We start from the raw sequence: 16,483 nt of genomic DNA on the forward strand, positions 1-16,483 counted from the left end.
CATACTGGGATGTCTTTTGAGTTAAACACTGCAGGTGTGATTGGTTGATGTACCTTTGTAGTGATCGGTGCTATAGGAAGTTTGATGGGGATAAAAGAATCTGGCACAGGAATTATCGACAGTGTTGACTCAGTGGCTTCTGCGGGAACTGTTGGTACCATAGATGCTACTGCGGGTTCTGATACAGTTGTTGCTGCTAATGGTACTATGGATGTAATGGCTACTGCAAACGGGATTACTAGTTTGATTGGTGGGATGATTGGTATTGTAGATGGTTGTGTTGGGGTTGTGAGCCTCGATGGGGCAGTCGGGATGGTGCTTGAGGCTGCTTTAATAATTAAAGGTGTCCTTTTTGCAGTAGGTTGACATAATGGTTTGCTGGGTTTTCCTTTGAATATGAGTTTAGGAAAGATTTCTTTCTCAAAGCCTAGGCCTGTATTACCTTTGGGCTTTAATTCTAGCAGCAAAGGTTCATGTCGTCCTTGTTTGCAATATCCCAAAGCACTCTGACCATCATATCCCATTTGTTGCATAATGAGGAGACCTTTGCCATACTGATCCGTAGAAAGTTTAACTTGTGGTAGATCAGTGGTGATGGGATCTTTATAGATCCATTTTGCTAAGTCCTCATCTTGGGTTTCTTCTTCTTGACTCTTTCCAAGGATGAAAGGCGTCAAAGCACATGCGGGCGTGATTAGTGGTTGTTGGAGTAACTGCTGTGGTTTACCATGTGTTCTAGGAGAAGTGGGCATCTGTCCCACACAAAAGAGTTGACTCAAGTTGTATTCCCCAGGACCTTCCTCTGCTATTTTCATCTTAAGCTTTTCTTGCTTTGGTATAGTGGTATTCGAATTGGCAAGAGAGGCTAGACTTATATATGATGTGGAGGAAATGGCTTCTCTATTATTAGGAACAATAATCTCTGGTTGATGGCTGATATTATGGCAAAATGCAAAGGGGTTTGCATCGCCCAGAATTGTGATCTCTACACCGTTATGTGGGAACTTGATACATTGATGGTAGGTAGATGGAACGGCTTGCATGGCATGTATCCAAGGTCTCCCTAATAATAGATTGTATGGCAGAGGAAGGTCCAGAACCTGACAGATGATGTGCTTTACCATAGGGCCCACGCGGATTGGTAGTACCACAACTCCTTTGGATGAACGCTCTGCATCGTCATAGGCTTTGATTGTGATCTTCTTACGAGGATCCACTGATTCTACCGCATAGCCCAATGCTATGACCAACTGTAGTGTACAAATGTTCAGGCCTGCTCCATTATCGATCAAGACTCGCTTGATCCTGTGTTGGTTGATAAAGCCTTCAATGTGTAGCGAAGCGTTATGAGGTTGCTGGAAGGAAGAGTTGTCACTTTCGGAAAAAGTGAGACAAGGTGATGACTTTAGACTTCCAACCATTGCTTGAAATTGGTCTGTATTCAGGTTTGCAGGGACTGACGCCTCTTGGAGTGCTTGATCCAAGATAGTTTTATGAGATGGCGATAGACGCAAAATCTTTAAAATGGATATAAGTGCAGGGGTTTTGTCTAATTGTTCCACAAGATTGTACTGCTTTGGGATGGAGGTGGTGCCTTGTGGAGCTACCTTTATGGTAACTTTGCCACGACGCGTAACAACATTGCAATTTGAGTTGGGATTTTTGAAGGTTATAGTTGCAACTTGTTCATTGGCATCATACAGATGATTTACAGTGTAATTATACGCAGCCTGTGTATAATCAGTGGTATCAGTGCCTCGCCTAGAAGTGGAAGGACCCCTTTGATCTTGTGATGGAAGTGGATTTTTGAACATGAGATGATCATTATTTGTTGTTTTTGGGTCATGTCCTTCAATTTCAATTTCTCCTCGATCAATAAGATCCTGAATGAGATCTTTCAATCGGTGACAATTACTTGTCTTGTGCCCTCTTCCTTGATGGAATTCACAGTGTTCAGTATCTCTCCACCATGCCGGTTTGACCTGAGGCTCATAGTTTGATAGTTTAGGTAGAGTGACCAAATTTTGGGAAATGAGTTGTCGCAATACTCTTTCAATGGGTTCCCCTAAGGGAGTGTATGTGCGTTTCTATTTTTGCTGACGAGGTCTAGGTTCATCGTGAGATGTGATGCGACCTTGATTAGAAGGAACATTTGTGTTGTTTTGAGGTGGAGGATTTTGTCCTGCAAACTAAACCACAGGTTGTGCATTTTGGATAGTCTGGGCATCCACAACCCCATCGTTGACGATATTCTTGTTTTTATTCCAGAAGCTTGGTTTATCACTATTGAAGCACGAGTGAGGACCATCTTTTGGTTCATTAAAGATTTTGATGAGTCCTTTCTTGATGAGTGCTCGTTCACATTTTAAACCCTTGGTGATCATATCATTAAAAGAGTCTGTGTCTTTGACATCCAGGTGAAATTCCATTTCTTTGTTTAAGTTGGAAATGAATATTTCCACTAGTTCTTGTTCAGGTAACTGAAGAGAACGTCTGCTAGACATTTGGCGCCATCGTTGCAGGAATACTGAGAATAGTTCACCTGGTTTTTGTTTGGTGTTGCACAGATCAGCCATGGTGATGTCGCGTTCAATGTTATGAGAGTAATGAGCAAGGAATTTTTGGATAAGTTCCTCAAATGTTCTAATGCCACCTGGTAGTCGGGAAAACCATGATGTGGTTGTTCCTCCCAAGCTTTGGGGAGAAAGGCGCATTAGGTATGTGTCTTCATATGCTACTTCGAGACAAGCGGAATGAAATTCTCGGACATGATCGCGGGGATCCCCCTTTCCTCTATATTTTACAAATTTGGGTGTTTCGAATCCTCGTGGAAATGGTGGCATGTAAAGATTCCTATCAAAAGGATAGGGACATAAGTCATTGAGTGAGAATTGGTTAGTCTTGACACCACTATGAAGCTGTTTGGCGAGATTCTTGACTTGTTGCCGCAACATCTCCATTTCATTTGGAGGAGGAGGTGGTGGGTTACCTCGAGGAATGTTATATCTGATGGGATCTCTACCTCTTTCCTCTTCATGGTGACTTTGTCTTTCTGATGCTTGTCTTAATTGGGCAAGATCAAAGTCAGAGGGGAATTTTGCTCCTTCTTGAGCGAGTCTTAAGAAGTGAGCATCCGCATTGCTCCTAAGTATTTCGCAAAAAGTCTGTTAAAGAGAGGGTTATGCTGAGCCCTTTCTATTGTTGCAGGAGTGGGAGTACTTGGGTTTTCATCATCTGCATTTCCTCCAAGTGCTTCTTGAAATTCATTGAGATTTTCCTCTTCTTCTTCTTCCCTTTCTATTTCTCGTTGCCTGGACTGTGATCGGGTTTGGGCCATTTTGTTTATAAGCTTTTTGTTGAAGTTGTGTGAAAATGATGATGAGTTTTTGTTGAAATGAGAGATTGATGGTTGGTGAATTGTGTTGCACATGGATCTCTAGCACCTTTAAGGTGGATGCAATCGAAATTCCTTCTTTGAATTGCTTGTTTGTTTGATAAGTTTTGATGTGATAAGGTGTAGAGAAATCTGAGATGTGTTACAGATTTAACTACCTAGTAATGAGAGTATTCACTCATGAACTAGTTTTAACCTGCGTAGATGTGTCTCTTAGGATGAGCTTATCCTAGATGTAGAAACAATCTAAAAAGTGATGTGATGTGTTTGATTTCAAGCAATATCTAAAAGAGAACTTGGGACAAGAACCTCTTAATGTTTTGAGAGTTGGGACGGATTGATGATGAAGTGATGATGTATGAGTGAGATGATGGATGAAAATGTTTTCAACTTCAATAAAAACTTTGTGTTACAAATGGGACAAACTCTATCTCTTCCCTTTCGGGTGTTGGTGGTATTTCTCGAGCTGTGTTGTATGTGATACAGACGTTTGAGAAGAAGTTGGGATTAATCTTTCCTCCTTGGTTTTTGTGATAACTCAGAGCTCTATATTGCATAAAAGCTTTGCGGTTCAATGATTCGGAATCAAATTCGTTTGTTTTTCCTTGAAGGTAGAGACGCATGTGACGCAGAAAGACTCTATGTGAGACAAAGATTTGTCTATTTATATAGAAGAATTTCCTCCTTTTGATCAAAGCCTTTGAGCTCAATGGTCTTCTTTTCAAGTTGATATTTTGATGACGCTTCTTCTTTCGCAAGATGTGAAGAACGGTCATAAAATTTGACTCTTTGTTGTTTGTGTTTTTGATGTTTTTGGTTGTTTTGACAGATGTTTGGTTGGATGAATACTTTGTTTTTGGGAAGTAATTTTCTTATTTTTCTTTGACAAGAAAACAAAGCAAGCACACAAACACAAGAATGTTGCCCCAAAGGCACAAATGAGTATGGGTCTAGATCAACCCAATCCTTGGACTTTTATATAACCCTTCCTTTAGATGTATTTTAAGGTGTATTTTCAAAGCCTGAAGTCGGCTCAATTTGCACTTGGTCTTAACTAAAATGAACACACTTCAAACACTTTTTATCCCTAAGGTCAAATGGCCAGTTGTGATAAATTTAGCCCACATCTTGATATTTCTTCGACTTTGGTACTACATACCTTATGAATCCCGCCTTGGCAGGTAAGGATGTGATATACTAAGTCTTGCATGAGCATGACAAATAGATGATCCCTATGATGGGGGAGTCACCACTTTTATCAAGCCACAAGTGACTTTTCAAAAAGCTATGTTTCTACTCAAGGAAATATGTATGGTGAGTATCTTGGGAGCAAAACCATCTATGCTCTTGCACTAAATTATATCGCAAATATCCTCAATCAATAGAACAGGTGGGCTACTACTTAAAGGTGTTTAGTCATGTTCGATGTTTTTGGACATAAGTTCATTCTGCAGTGACTCACTTAAGAGCCTTGTAACCAGTGGTGGGGCCCATTTGTCCTTTTGGCCAATTACACTGTAGGAACAGCTATACCCAAGGCTACAACTTTCACTCACACCTGATTTCTACAGCGGCTCGAAGGATTTACCGCTCGAGGTCGTTCCCAAGAGTGATGTGTCTCTTTGCAGGCCTCTCTTAAAAAGATAAAATTTTGAGTGTTACTAACACTTTTCTCTTGCACCTAGGACCACGAAAGCCAAGGGAGAGGATAGTGTGTGTTAGAAGTAGGACCACTTGACCAACTCTTTGCACAAGTGTGCCAAGCACGAAAAAAACTTGTTCTTTTTAATCTGTCATTGCAATGTGATCTAACTATTTGGAGATGTTGCTCCAACAGTCATGGTGTTCTTTTTAACTTCAAAGGCAAAATATTTTGTAAACTAGGAACTTTGAAATCCTAGTCAACTGAATTGAAAACACGTCTTACTTGAAGTAAAATTGTTTTTGAGCTTGAAGGAAAAATGGCTTGTTCTTTTTAGATCGCCCAAAACAAAGTGTTGATTGTAAATTTCTTTTAAGTTGATGCAAGAAAATAAATTTTGTTTTGTTGATTTTAAGCACCAAAACGAAGTTTGTTTCCTAACTTGCAAGAAATAAAGTTGTTTTGTATAAGTCTGTGGTTCTTTTTACCTTGGAACAATGAAATTCTTTTTAAGAGCCCCAAACAAATGTGTGATTCTTTTTTAAAAGCCCAAATTTGAAATGTGAAGTTAATTTTAAACCAAAATAAAAAGTGAATTCATTTTTAAAAACAAGTTAGTAAAAAATATAAATCTACTTTTTAATCTAATTTAAATATGCACAAAAGAGAAAAATAGTTAGTAAAATCCGCCTATTTGGTGGGCTTCTACAAGCCTAATTTTTTTTTGGTTACAAGGTGATTTGTACAACGTTCTGTTACAATAGCGGTAGTCTGCGTTTGAACAGAGGCGCTATTTAACACAAACGCACTAAAAGAAAGGGAAAGACAAGAGAAGGCAAAAGCACTGAAACAGGGTGAATAGCGCCAAAATAATGTCAAACGCACCAAAACAGTGTCAAAAGCGCAACCTGTGTGACATTTTCAACATTCAAACATGTTATTGGTTAAAAAAAAAAGTTGATCTTTTTGGTGTTTGGATTCACGTCGGGTTCACCAAATGATGCTCTGCAAAAAGGATTAGAAAATCTGTTTGATGGCAACACACACAAGAGCACAAGAAACAAACGTTAGTGTTAGCAACAAAAGATTATCCTAAACAGGCATATCAAGAGAGATATTAAGCATGAAATAGAAAGCATATAAACATAAAATAAAATAGCTAATCAAGATGCTCATAGTTGCTCCTCCCTTGTTCCTCTCCTCTCCAAGTCCCAAATGAGTGTAGCTCTCAGCTTTTGGCAATAGCCATGGATGCCATATGGAGATACAAGATAGTTGAATATGATAAGCAAATGCTATGCAAGTGTAGATAGTGATGCTATGAGAAAGCTCTATGCTAATGTCAGTATAACAACAATACTCTAATGCTTCCTCCTTTGCTTGAGGAGAAGGGTTCTATTTATAGAAGAAATGGGGAAATGAAGGGTTAAGATTGAGTAATCTTAACAAGGGTTAGGATTGAAAGATATTCAATCCATGTGAGACTTTCAACCCAATCCCATGTTGACAAGTGTCACCATGAGGAGGCTTGAGAGGAGAGATAAGGAGCATTAAATGCTTGAGGGGACATGATGGTTACCCTAGTCAAAGAAATAAATGCTTTGAAGAGACACATGGGTTACATGAGGGTTAACTTAGGGGTCAAAGTCGTTAACCATGGGTGCAAGTGGAATTAACCATTAATGGTCATGTAAGAGCCATAAGTGGTTTGGAAGACTTTAGAGGTTAATTTGTTGAACACACAAAGCATTAATTGCTTTTCAAAGACTTTGGAGTCTTTGAGAAGTGACTCCAATTTGCTTAGGAATGTGACAATATTTAGGGGATGGATTAGGTTAATTAGGAAAGGTTTAGAAGAATCTAGAAGGGGTTTAGGCATGCAAGTGGATTTTGTAGGAAAATGCAAGTGGGAGAAATTTTGGTATTTTCAATTAAAATAAAATCATTTATTTCAATTAAATGGTGTAATTTGCATTTGGATAAATATTCAAATAAATATTAATTTATTTAAATGAGAAAAAGGAAGATAAAGCATTAAAATGCTTGAAGACTTTGAGGGAAACCATTAAAGGCTTGAAGACTTTAAGGAAAACCATTAAAGTCTTAAGAAGACTTTAAGGGAAGCCATTAAGTTTGAAGACTTTAAAGCCATCAAGTTTGAAGACTTTAAGGGAAACCATTAAAGGCTTAAGAAGACTATAGAAGGAAACCATCAAGTTTGAAGACTTTAAAGCCATCAAGTTTGAAGACTTTAAGGGAAACCATTAAAGGTTTCAAGTGGGTGAGGATAAATAGGATTTTAAATAAATAATTTATTTAAAATAGTTGTGCAACTTGCTTTTGTAGGAAGATACAAGTGGGTGGAGGATAAAGGTGATTTAAATAAATTATTTATTTAAAATAATTGTGCAACTTGCATTTGTAGGAAAATGCAAGTGGGTAGAGGATAAAGGTGATTTAAATAAATGTTAATTTATTTAAATGTGAGAGGTGGGATTTTGGGGGATTTAAATAAATATTAATTTATTTAAATGTGAGAGAATATTTAATTAAATAAATATGATTTATTTATTTAATTAATGGTCTGAATTTGGTTAAGTGAATTAAATCAAATAAATTGAATAATTTATTTAATTAATAGGAGAAGAGGGTTAAGATGAATTAATTAAATATTAATTTAATTAATTATTAATTGATGGTTAAATAATCAAATAAACACTAAGTATTTATTTAATTAAGTGGACAGATTTATGTGACTACAATTTCTTTTTAGGGGCCATCATACTACTCCATATGTTATTAAGAAAACCATGCCATTGTTTATGAGAAAGTTCAGAATTCCATACACAATTGATGTGAGCAATACTATCATTATTAGAAAATAAAACATTATATACAAGCTTCACTTTAATCTTCGCTAGTGTAGTGCAATCCGTCCAAGTATAGGAAAGAAACCTGTTATTGTCAGCCAAGCAAGTTTTAGGGAGTTGGAGCAAATTACATGTTTCTCTAAGTGTTGAGTATGTCCTCTAGTTGGATGCATGGATATGGAAATTCCGAGACAATTCAACCCATGATATAAGATGACCATCAATAATAATATCTTTAAAGCAAAAAATACCTTTACTAGCCCAACTCTTAGTTGAGCATCCTTGAATGAGTGCAAGGGGCTTGCCTTTATGGAAAATATTCGAACATATAGATCTCTCCCCACATAAATAATCATTATTTCTGACCCTACAATTAGAGACCCAATCCCTAACCACTTCCCAAGTCTTCCAAATGGTTCTAAACACAACTGAGCTTTTTGCATAGATAAGGAAATTCCCTACAACAAGATCACTAAAGGGGAAATTCTTCAATGATTTGGATTATTTGGGGACAACCATCTTTATATTATTCTTGACAAGAACCTTCCAAGGCTCATCACCTTCCATCGCTTGAAAAATCCACTTAGCAACGAGAGCAATGCCTTAAAGTTTGAGGTCCTTCAACCCTAGGCCCCCAAAACTTCTATTCGCACAACACCATTCCCATTTAACAAAATGCCTCTTCCTATTTCCCCTTCCATATGACCACAAAAAGTTCCTAATGCTTTTCTGAATATCATTGATTTAGTAGTTGCTAAATATCCAGACAGACACATAGTATAGGCTATATGAGCCTCCATGTTCTTCTCATTTAGCTCAAGAAATAAGGCAATATCATCTGCAAATTGGATGTTGAACAAGTCAACCATATCAGGTAGATTGATTCCTTTGACTCTCAGAGAAAGAGTATCATCCCTCAACAAAAAATAGATTGCATCAGCGGCTATAACAAACAAGGCATGCGCCAGGGGTCACCTTGTCTTATAGATCTTTCTAGCTTAATTTAATTAGTAAGAGTCCCATTAATTTCCAACTGAGTAGAAGCATCCCTAAGGAGGACTTGAACAAGATGATAGAACTCTTTGGGGAAACCGAAGGCTTCAAGCATCATGGTAAGGAAACCCCACTCCACATGGTCATAGGCCTTTTCAAAATCTAGGAGGAACATAACTACATTTTGGTTAGTATTCTTGGCCCAATTCATAGCTTCCCAACTTGTAATAATATTTTCAACTATGGATCTGCATTTGATCAATCTAATCTAAGTAGAGCATATGAATCTAGGTAGAATATCCATGAGCTCGGGGGCCAGAATCTTGGCAAGTATCTTGTAGTAAGCATGAAGCAAAGTAATGGATCTCCAATTCTTGGTCAGAGATTTATCCCCTTCCTTAGGTAGTAGTTTGATAATACCTTTGTTGATGTCAGGGCCAAGAGAACCCTTTTCGACTGCTTCTCTATACACTGAATGCAAATCCTCACTAATCTAATCAACATTAGCTTTGTAAAACTCTATGGACAGTCCATCTAGGCCAAGGGCCTTATCATTGCTCATAACACATATGGCTTTCTTGATTTCCTTAATGGAAATGGGTTCCTTAAGAGCAAGAGCATCCTATGTAGATATTAGGTTCGATATCAACCTCTTACATTAGTTTATAGCATTGACACAAGAGGGGTTGTCTTCAGAGGCAAACAACTTCTGATAATATACCAGGAACTCAGTCTTAATCTCATCTCCAACCAAGACATTTCTCCCATCAACCCAAATCCTGTCAATCTATTTTTTCAAAAAAATTTAAAATTTAAATTGCATTAAAAAAATTAAAATAAATTCATTTTTTGCGAGAGCTTTTTGTTTTGATTTCAAGGAAATTTAAAATTATAATTGTTTATACAAGTTGTACCTGCAGGTACCATAGGTACCTGATATGGCCTTGTGGTACGTAGGACCTGTCGGGCCCTGTTGCCCGTAGGCAACTTGCATGGTGGGTGTGTACTACACCTTCCACAACTTTGGTCGTGGTAGGGGTAGTACCCCCTACAACCGCAAGGGGGTTTATTTTATAAAAAAGAAAGCAAATTCAGTTTTTAATTATGTTTTTAAAAATTAAAAAAAAAATTAAATAATTTTTTTAATAATGTTTTTTATTAATTTTTTTCATTAAATTTATTAATATTTTTTAAAAAATATTTGAAAAATAAAAAAAATCTTTTTTTATTATTTTTAATAATTTTTTTTTTGTCAAATAATAAAAAAATATTATTATTTTCTCAATTATTGCTTTTAATAAAGTTTTCTAATCATTGTTTTCTTAAATAAATATTTTTATTAACTTTTAGTTAAGTTTTTAAGAACAAAATTTGCATGTAATAAGCAAATTTGGGAACACTTTTTTTTTCGTCCACCTTTCATTCTTGTTTTGCAGTGTCTCCAACCAACAACCAAGGGCGGGTCAGTTTGCTCCTACCTATTTCTTGGTGACATCCTAATTAGAGGCATCTTCATTTGTAGTATTCTATAGGACATCTTTTTGGTGGCATCATCTTCATATTTCCATATTTGCACGATGTCATGTTGTATTCTCTTGCATAATCTATGTTGTAACACACTAATATAAAGTTCCACACCTCTTTATACTTTGTCAATTGATGACATATTTGATGTAATCCTATTTTACTCCATAGATTAGGAAATATCTTATGAGACTTGGTACATGGATTTAGTTGAAACTTAGATTGTACACATTTGTTCATGGCTCTAGTGAGACTTTGATTGTACCAATCTACCATTGATGATCATCTAGTTGATGCTCAAGTGTTTCCATGCCTGATCTTCATCTTGTTGCAATGAGTGATTCATTGGTCATTCTTCATCGACATTGGTACTTGGTTTTGTCACACTTTGACATTCTTGGTGCAATATTGGCTCTATTTATTCCTAATGGAGAAAAATTTCGGTCAACATTATTGGACCATCTTTGTAGGAGATTCTATATTGAGGGGGGCTTCATCGTCTCTCTTCTTCTCTCTTATGGGGGGTACTTTTTCCTCACATGATGTTTTATCCTTCTCATTCTTCTTTGAGAGTTCTTGTATATTTTCTTCTCTCTTTTGGGGGGAAGTTTTTTTCCCATGTGGTTTTCTCCCTTTCTTTGTTTGTGAGATATTGCATTGCATTTGTACATGGGTACCTAACATAGCCTAGTAGCCAGGACCCATCTTGCATTGTTAGCTTGAGTCTACATTCCCCTTAGTTTCACTGAAGGGGGGGTGTTGGTGTAAATTATGTCTCATAATTATACTTTACTTAAGTTGAATTAGGATAATGTATTCATTGTAGTTTGACACTTAGGGAAGTGTGCACTTAGTGAAGTTGCTTGTAGGAGAAATTCCACATTTTGTAGTCTTATCTTGTTGTTACATTCCACCTTTAGTGGAATATTCTATTATTTCTCCTACCTACCCTTGTATCTCATTGGGCCACATGTCATGGTTGTGTGTTCTCGTGGCCTTGCTTTTATAAGCAGGATAATGTACATTATAATTTAATTTAGTTGATCATCTTATTTTATTATTGATAAGAATACAGTTTGTTCTTGTCACATATTATTTCTCTCTTGTTCTTGTGCTTTCCTTTGGACTCTAGATCTTGGTTGCTATAGACAAATTCTCACAAATTTGAATAGCTACAATTTTGAAAGGTTTCTAAAAATGGAAGCCAAAAGCCAAAGGGAGAAGAGGCAATTTTGAGTTTTGGTTTTGTATCATATAACTCTTAATTTTTTGTGGGTCTCAATTTTGGTAATAAATGGGATTTCTTCTTTGTTTTTCACTTCATAACAACTCCAATAGAGTTTACTTAACTATAATAGGCTGATGTAAGAAATGGAAACCTATTTTTCATGCAAATCCACAACTAAAAGATGGGCAATCATCAACAGTTTGATATGGAGGATAAGTTGCATTTCTCCATGGATTTGGCTGCCCAAATCAGTTGTTTACCACTTGGATAAAGTTTAGAGGAGTCAAGGTTTAGTTTGGATTTTTTCTAATGCGGGTTTTCAGCTTGTTTTAATTAATTTTGGACTATAATTTTGCCTCAAAACCATTATTTCAAGTTAATGGATTTTCAGTTCCAAAATCTATATAAACCCTTCTTTTGATTATAATAGGGAGTTGGATATTTTGTATAGACATTATGGTGAAATATTAATATAGCTTTGGTGTGAAATTTTTGCCAAATCTTGTGAAGTGTGGATGAATTTTATTCATATTTCAATATTTCAATTTTTGATAATTATCTGGCAAACAACTTAGTGAATGGTATTGTTAGTTGTTGAATGATTCTACAGTGAAAGATAACTTAGATACAATGAATTTCCAAGATCATAGTAGGAATTTTATCTTGCATGTTCGCATGGGTAATGAATTTTCAATGTGATGGGTTTTGAAAATTCTTGTGGTATTGTTTGTTTCCGTAGATGAATGCATCATATTTCCATGAATTGTGATAATCTAATTTATGTGAATATGGTTTCTCAGTGCAGTTTAATATTGCATGCTTTTAATGATTCATTGAATAGGATTGTTCGCTAGATTTCATTTTGAAGTTGACTACTCTTAACCCATATCTTTTGCATTTTTTGTTATAATCTCAAGTAGTGTAGAATAGTTGGCATAATCGTAGTTACTTAGATTAGCATTTCATATACCCTTTGAAAAATCTAAAAAATAAAATAAAATTTGTATTCGTGAGAAAGGTAACAATATTTATAGTATTAAAACCACTAGGCCCCCTTGTTTACAACACATTTATTCTTATTGATCTACCCTATGCGGCTAAGACCTAGCCTTCCAAAACCTTGGAGCATACATTCGTGCTCTTTTCAAGAGAGAAGTTTCATTTTGGATCTCCTGTCATTGACAGTACTAACACTATTGTCAATAGTTTGCCTTAAATCAAACATTGGTTTAGGAATTAACCTTGAATGAAATAGTGCAAATACTGAAATAAATGCTAAGGAGATATACCTCAGGTTTGCAATTATTGATTATGATGCAATTCTCTTTGGATGTAATCATAAATGTTGAATGTAATGACATGACAAATACATGAACATGAAAAATCCTAATCACACACAAATGCTTGCATGGAGATTGATGTAACTTTGCTCCACAATGCTTGAAGGATAAATATGTAGCCTTGTAACTTTGAAAATACTTGATGATGAATGCTTCACAAATTCATGAATAATAGGGTATGTGAATGATCAATTACTTCTAGGTGAAAATGAATTGATAGGATAACTTTATATAGGGTTTTGTAAGTAAATTTTTTATTAGGCCAACCTCCAACAATCAAGTGTAGCCACGAGGACCAAATGTCATCGGGGTGATATAGGGTTTGATCCATTTCAAATTGGGGTCTACTTAACGGGACCATGGAGTTTTGGGGTGTCCTAGTCCAGAACAAGGAGCTCCAAGCCTTGGTTTTACAACAAGATAGACCAACACAAAGGGAAATGGGGGAGAGACCTCCAATGTAGGGCCCACTCAATGGTGTTCATGATACTATGGGTTGGAAAAGGGACCAAAAAAAACATAGAGAGGGGATGGAGATATGACATGATAAAGTAGGAGCACAAACATGAGGTGTAAGTTGGACCAGTTACAATTTATGATGTTACATTTAGCCCCCCACTTTAACGAGAGTATGAGCCTATCCAAATACTCACAATAATATAAAAAGATGAGAGAGAGTCGCAATTAGGAGTGAGATCACAAGGAGATAAAACATCACTAATTAAGAGTAACTAAGCACCCAATCTTAGGATCTTAACTCACATGACCACATGCAAGGACACACAAAACAAGACAAAGACAAAAAAGTCAAACAATGATAAAAATTAGACAAAAGACACACAACAAAGGGGTTAGTGCTAAAAATAAAATGTTAGGAATCCCACAAATACTAGGAGGGGGGGGGGGTGAATCAGTATCTAACTGGTAATTAGAATTTATTAACTTAAAACATGCAGAACATATTATAACAGAGTACCGGTATGCAAGAAATAATGCAATAAACAGAATCAAGAACATCCACATGAAAAGTACACCATAACACAAGGATTTAAGGAGGAAACCCGGTGTGGGAAAAAACCTCGGTGGGATTTGTGACCCACAATATTCACTCACTGGCCAATAAGAGAATATTACTTACAATAGGGGCCTGCACATGTAGGAAGGCCAACTGCCTAGAGCTCACTGCTCAATGGGAAGTCTCACTGACTTACAATGTGGAATATACAAATCCAATATCTTGTACTACTTTACAATAGCATCTATAATGCCAGATCCAGTACCAGTTGCTTCTCTACTTCTTACATAAACCTTTTAGCCTATATTTCGCATAATAGGTCTACCTTATATTTTTTCCTTTTTCTTCTCTTACAAAATGTCTACAATGATCTCTTGTATATATAAGAGTCATTTTACAATTTTCCAAGTTGGCTTACAAATTTTTTACAATAATAAACAAAATATAATATAACAAAATCTTGTCAGCCTTTGTGTCGTTGCCAGTGTCCTGAGTGCTGGTGTAGAGTGTGATTTGTTGATGCCGGTGCACTATCTTGTCGGTGTAATGCCTTGCCGGTGCCATAGGATTGCAAGGTTGCCATTAATGACAAAACCTTCAATCACCTACAATGTCTCATTGGAGTGTGCATATGCCAACAATCTCCCCCTTTGGCATTGATGGCAACACTCATGAGAAATTTCAAAAGTGTATCCAAAAATTATCCAAAAAATGTGAAGTCCAAAAATGTTACCAAAAATGTGTGTGCTCCCCCTGAGCATGTGATTCATGTGATGTTGAATTTTCTCATCCCACTACTCCCCCTTTGGCATCAATGACAAAGGTTGTCAAGATGTCAGTAGAGTTTGTGGTTTCAACCTTGTAACTGGGTAGTTACAATTTGAAATAGATCCGCCAAAATCAAGTTTATGCTCTCCATAAACTTTTTACTATCTCTAATTGCTGTCTCTATTCTCTTAACTATACCGGTGAGATGCTACAAGTGCTCTGCTGGTGTTTTCTATCCCTGAATTAGTGCCTCAGATACTTCCTTCCGTAGTGATGCTAGATAGTCCAATCTTGGACTCAGTTTTAATCTTAGATGCTTTGCCTTATTCACCATTCTTTCTTTCTCTCTTTCCAATTTAAGTAAATCTTCTTCAAAATTTATTATCTTCTCCTCAAAAACTGATAGTGTATCAGGTGAGTTAACAAAATTATCTGCAAGTTTATTGATCTCATCCTGTACCTTGCTCATCTTCTTGTCTATATCTACAGTCAAAAGGTTTGTCTTACAGGTGTCTTTGTACAGAGTTTTGTACTCTTTTAATAAATTACACAATTCCGATAGAAGGGTGTCAAAATCTTTGTTACACTTCTTTATTTGCTCATCAAAGAATTTCTGCTTTTCAATTTCTACTTTATCTTTCAATGTCTCTTCCTTTATTCTCTCAATGTTTTCTGTGATATATTTACACAAGGTATCAAGTTTCCCTAAAGAATCTTTATTGTCTATATTACAATTAGGAGCAATTACCTTCAAAATTGGTATGGTGTCATCAATTGCCTTATAAGCTTGTGAGCTGCAATCTGTTATCTTTTTAAATGAGTCTAATAGTACCTTAGTCATATTAGTTGATTTGTAGCCTGATGATGAACCAACATTCTGAATACTGTCAGTGGAAGTAACCAAGCTTGTATTGACCTCTGGTAGGTCTGTTTGTGTCTGCATTTCCTTAAGCAATGGTTTTTCTACTTCTCCAGTTGCTGGTGGCATTGTTTCCTTATGAACCTGTTCCTGTTTCTGTTCCTGTTGCTATTCCGGAGCCTTTTGCTTAGTTTATTTCTCTATTTGTTGCATTGTCTCAGTCTGGGTCTGAGTCTCTATCTTTTTCTCTTTATCTTCTGCCAGTCTCTCTTGTGTGTTATCAGTTAGCTCAGCTACCGGAGGCTCACTAGCCATGTCAGTCTTATCAGCTGTATCTTTGTCTACCACAATGTTGATCTTTTGAGTATCAACATCCACAGTATATAAGACTTTAGTATTAGGATTACCATCCTCTACATCCATACTTTCAGCTACCGGTTGATCTTCTGTAGCTGTTGTTTTTACCGGTGGAGTAATCAAAGGAGGTGGGGGTAAGTTGTCTTTAACCTTGATGCTAGGTGGTCCACCAACTTTACCTTTACCCTTGTCTCTTTCTTTCTGATAAACTTTTATAGGTTTGGGGTTCCTATATTCTTCTTGTTTTTCTTTTTCCACAAGGAAAATGTCCCATGCATTTTCTGTCTCCTCAATCACCTCATTAACTCTTCCAACCATTAAAGCAATGTGCCGGTGTGCAGTAGAAAATACTGACCAGTTGGCTTGAGCAATTAAGTCATCAATTTCTTTGGGTGAATTCACCGGATATACAACAAGTAGCTTTTCAATATTTATTTTCTTGTCTAGTTCTATTACTGCTTGTCTTCTTGCTTCTAGTCTCTTAAATAGTTCA

Source organism: Cryptomeria japonica, chromosome 8 (genome assembly GCF_030272615.1).
Source record: "Cryptomeria japonica chromosome 8, Sugi_1.0, whole genome shotgun sequence".
Lineage (NCBI taxonomy): Eukaryota > Viridiplantae > Streptophyta > Pinopsida > Cupressales > Cupressaceae > Cryptomeria > Cryptomeria japonica.